The sequence below is a fragment of the Marmota marmota genome, unplaced genomic scaffold, assembly GCF_001458135.2.
Source record: "Marmota marmota marmota unplaced genomic scaffold, marMar, whole genome shotgun sequence".
Taxonomy (NCBI): domain Eukaryota; kingdom Metazoa; phylum Chordata; class Mammalia; order Rodentia; family Sciuridae; genus Marmota; species Marmota marmota.
In genome coordinates this window covers 28,055,406-28,060,393 of record NW_026000037.1, presented here as the reverse complement: position 1 = coordinate 28,060,393, position 4,988 = coordinate 28,055,406, and the positions used below count along the sequence as shown (strand labels likewise).

At 33.7% G+C, this 4,988-nt stretch overlaps 1 pseudogene; it reads right to left on the bottom strand.

Moving 5' to 3' along the window:
• Positions 1-3,635: 3,635 nt before the first annotated feature.
• Positions 3,636-3,751, bottom strand: LOC125619475 (annotated as a pseudogene).
• Positions 3,752-4,988: the final 1,237 nt, after the last annotated feature.

Below are 4,988 nucleotides of genomic sequence, written 5' to 3'. Positions count from 1 at the left end.
TCATGGGGGGAAAAATAGGCCTCACCTGATACAGGATCTTAACCTTGTACATTCAGCCTCCAGAACTGAACTATAAGAAATATATTTATTTTCTTTATAAATTGTCCAGTCTGTGATATTCTCTTATGGCTAAGACTACCACTTGGTTTCCATGCCTTTACATTTACAAATTTCTGATGACATTCTATCGTTTCCTCAGTTTCAGAGTCAGAAGTGCATGTTGAGAAGACCTGTTATGTGAGCTTTCCAGTAAGAATTGCAAACTTTTTTGAAAAGAAAGTAAAATTGAGATTCCTAAGAAGTGTCTTCATTGTTTGGTCCCTCAGGAATTGTTGCACAAGAGGGAAATTCTATTTCAAAATAATACAGGTCTGCTGGTTTAAAATGGAAGGGACAATCTGCCTTTCTTCAGAGCCAACTTCCTGTGGCATTCTGATCAAGCAAGAGAAATAGAGTGGTGCTTAATTGCTGGGGAGGAAAGACTTCCCTCAAAAAGGGGAATGTGTAGATGAAGAATAATAAAAACACAAAAAGCAGGCTTTCAGCTATTGGACTAGAACAAAGTGAGGGTTGCTGACAGCACCCATCAAAACCACCTGAAATGTTATTAAATATTAAACTCCTTAGGCCCCTGAGCTCCTTCTTAAGAATTCTGTGCTGGGACCAGTACTTGGTATTTTTTTTAAATTAAATTAAATTAAAATTTTAATATCTATAGTTCTTGGTATTTTTTAAAAGTACAGTGATTACTTCAATTTTAGGTCTCTGAGGTCTCTTTTGAAGCTTCTGGTTTTCTCATTTGTGTCTCATACAAATGGTAATTAGCTCATGTATTGAATGTTGAATACTTACCAGGCACACTACAAATATAATCTGATTGGTATGTTCAGGCTACCCCTGAGAGAAGGATGTATTCACATTTTGCAAACAGGAATCAGGAGAGCTTAAGGAGCCTGTTCTCACATGCTCATGAACTTGAATTTGCATCTATGTCTGCTGATTTCAAAGTCCATACCCCTTCTTATTGTTTGTATTGTGGCCTTCTAGAATTTCATATAGTCCAATATTTTTAGTCCATAAGATATTATATCAAAAATTTTGCATTAGTCTAAGCAGATAATTTTCATTTATTAAGCAAAATTAGGTGCTAGATTATTTAGGTTATTATTCAGATTAATAAAGTTACCAGAGTACATATAAAATACTAACTTCCAAAGAACTAGAATAAATAAAAGACCTATATAAAATATTATTGAATTGAGCTTAATCTTTCTTTGATTATGCCAGAGGTACTTGAGTATCTTGTAGTACTTTTAGCTTATTATTATGAACCTCAATTAAATCATTATATAGTAGCGAATTAATTTTAGTGTTCTTTGGATAATTATTAGACAACACATGGAGTTGCATATGACAAATTTGAGTGTCATATTCTTTTGTAGATTCAGAGAACATCCAAATCTTCTATGAGTTCTATTTATTATATAAGCAAGGACAACATTATCTTCCATGAGATTTGTGCTTGGGTATGCCAGTGGTTTCCAAATCTGCCTTTATAGCAGAATCATCCAAATGGATTGTAAATTTTAAAAAGTTAGAAAGTTCCTGAAAATATACATCTTTGGGTTCTACTCTTAAGGATTTGGAGTTGGTAAATCTTGGGTGGAGTCAGGTAACTCCTAGGTTTAGAAAGTTTCTGTGTGATCCTCATGGAAGCCAAATATGGGAGCATCTAGCCCATGAAGAAATTGAAGATAATAGGAAATGTACAAACAAACTAATTAGAAATCTTCTCTTCTGGTGATTACTTGGATATAGCAGTCTTTTGGGGAACAGAGTCACACAATCAGTGGTCATTTGCTACTCACTATTTAGTGAATGTTCACATGATGACTAATTTCAGTTCTCAACCCTGTAGCATTTATCAGGACATCAGTCTGTGAACTGAGTGCTGTGAGCTCTACTACAGCTAACAAACACAAGGTATTTTTGTACCACCAGCCATTGGTAAGTGCTCTAAAAAGCTCAACATATTCAATATTAGCCAAAGCCAAAGCCATGATTAAGAAGAAAACCCACTGTCATGAAAATTCCATAATGGTTTTGCTTAGTTAAAATAATTGCCTATAGGATTTTTTGATACTTGAGGGTAGAGAGGGTTAACAATTATTTTCTTTCTAAGCATCAGTAATTTGAGTCAACCTAACTTTAAGAATAAACTCTATTCTGTATGCCATGCCTGTCCCTAATTTCTTCCACATGTGTGACATATTTTTCAAGTAGTGTTGACTGGAGCATAGAATTTCCATTCTATTATTCCCCTAGATGAAGAACATTCTAAATTTCAGGAAAAGCATATGATATTTGCAATATTTATAGATCCCTATTAAAAGCTTTGCTATTATTGACAGCATATAGTTAGTTTCATGTTGCTCTTTTGTTAACAATCCACATATTTTCTTTAAAATTAATTTAGATATATCCATCATCCTATTTAAAATTTGACTGCCTTGTAAAGTATATGAAAGACATTATAGTAAAAAGTATAAAATTAATAAAGAAATATATCTGACACAACAATTGTATACCTGGCATATTCTTTTCCTTATACACACAGTTTAAAAAATTTCATTACTCATTGGCCCAATTTTGCATTTAAATATGAATTCATTTAATTTTACTTTGCAATCAGGTAAATTAGTGAGAAGGAGTCTAAACAATATGCTTTAATTGCGTTTATAAATTATTCTCTCTGTCCTTCATGAGTATTCTTTCTTTTTTAGATATTGAAATGTGGTGTCTAAATATAAAGTGCAGTAACATCTGGTTCTAATTGCTGGTTTGAATAATATAGACAGACATTCAACATTTCATGCTTTTGAAAGGATGTGTTTAGTAGGAGGTACTGAGTCAAAGGTTGTAAAAATTTTGTACCACTAAAAATAGTTGAAATCTAAGATTCATTTAAAATGGAAATTACCACTTTCTGAGCAAATAGTTCCTCTCAATATAAGGTGTATTTTTTGCTAGAAATGGTTCATCAAAATAATCTTGGGTTTTTAAAATATCCCATATACCATAATTTTTATAACCAGAATAGTTTAATTTTTCACAGATACCTGTCTTATTCAAATTTTGAAGTTAAATATTCAATCCAATAATCGGAAAACTTATATATTATACAAGGTTTTGCCTTTGTTTGTTTGATTGTGTCTATTACAGTAAGCTGGAGTGGAAGAGTTCCATTTTCTTCAAGGTGACAGGGACAGATAGATTGTGGAACTAGTAGTAATAATGTGTGTGTGTGTATCTTAGAGGTTATGTGTTGTGACAGATCACTGTGTCTCACTTAAAAGTCTTCTGAGTGCTCGTGTATGTGTTTGATCCATAATTCCTTTCTTCAATCAAAAAAATCCACCCTCCAAATATTTGTTCTACCCATAACTCTTTTGTGAGTTCTTATTTTGTGGCTTTATTGCTGCAGCACCCTTTAGAAAGAAATGCCAGTTACAATGGACTTTCATCTGATAAGCACTCAAAAACAAAAACAAAACAAAAAACATGAGCGGTTGCTTTAATACCTAATTTCTACTTATATCAATAAAGAAATTTGATGTCTTGGGACATTACACAACTCTTCTATTTAAAACAAAATCTAATATGTATCTGAATTGAAGATATCTTGACAAGGATAAATGTTTCTTCCTTTCTAGTAACATACTATAGAAATGATCCCTGAAAGTATAGTCTTTGTTTGGTTCTTTCTAAAAAGACCAATGTTTTGGAATTCTGTTTGTCTCAGGAAAGGTCTATTATTTGTTAGGAATCTGAGACCATATAAAGCAGGAGCATTCCAAGAATTTCTAAATGATTACTTCTGAAATAGTATTACAGTTCATTTTGGTAGATTCCTGCTTTTAAATTATCAGTTTACTTGGGCACAGTGATCATTTAATTGGACCAACATCTCTGTTCTTAGAAGACCAGCAGTAGGTCTAAATACTATGAGTGTGGGAAACTCATGGTATTTAAGAGCCACAGATCTCTGCAGCTGGATTTCCTTGGTTCACACTAAGTTTCTACTAGTTACAATTAAACTAGTTTCTCTGAACCTCAGTTTTATCATCTGTAAAATTGGGATAAAAATATATCTACTCCATTGGCCATTGTGAACTGTAAATGAGATAAATCATGTAAACGGCTTATTATTGATGAAATTGTTTGTGAGATTTTTATGATTTGGCTGACAAGCTAGGGTCAAAGTAATCTCTCAGTAGGCATAATCTAAGCAGAAAGCTTGTTTAGGCAAGCAGAAGCAAAGTGGAGGGTTAAGCAAACAATGTTCTAGTACTAGGAATGACTCCAGTAGGTGTTTTCTTGGAGTCAAGTCAGAGGTAATTAGTCATATCAGATTGTGGATTCTTTGTATCATAAAGATGTGGATCTTCTCTAACGTCAGGAGTTGGGGGAAAAAGGGTTTTCCCACATACCAGGACTCTTCAGGAGCCAGGGCTGCTAGTAGGAGGTGGGCCCACGATTTGGTTGCTTTAGATTTCAGTGGGTCTGGACCTGGATTAGAAGAATGTTCAGATTCTCCCTCAAGGTGCTCATCATCCTCCCTGACTTCCTTCCAGGGGACTTGATGGGCAGAACTTCATAGTAGTCAATAGTTTTATATACTCACATTAGTACCCCATGTGCTGTGAAAATGCCTCCAAGACATGGCTTATATTTTAATAATCTCAGCTATGACTAATTTAAATAACCCTGTTTGAACACAAGACTAACATGAAATGAGATGGCATGGTTTGTCAATTTTGATCAGTGGCAAGTATTAAGGAATTTAATATTACTCTTCAAGTTTTGTCCTTTTACTAAGATCATCTGTCCATAAAATCTTATTCAATTAGGGAGATGTTTTAGTCTTGGGCATGATTTATAGCTCATACCACTTCCTTAGCTTAGGCCCTCTTCATAACTTTTTTCCA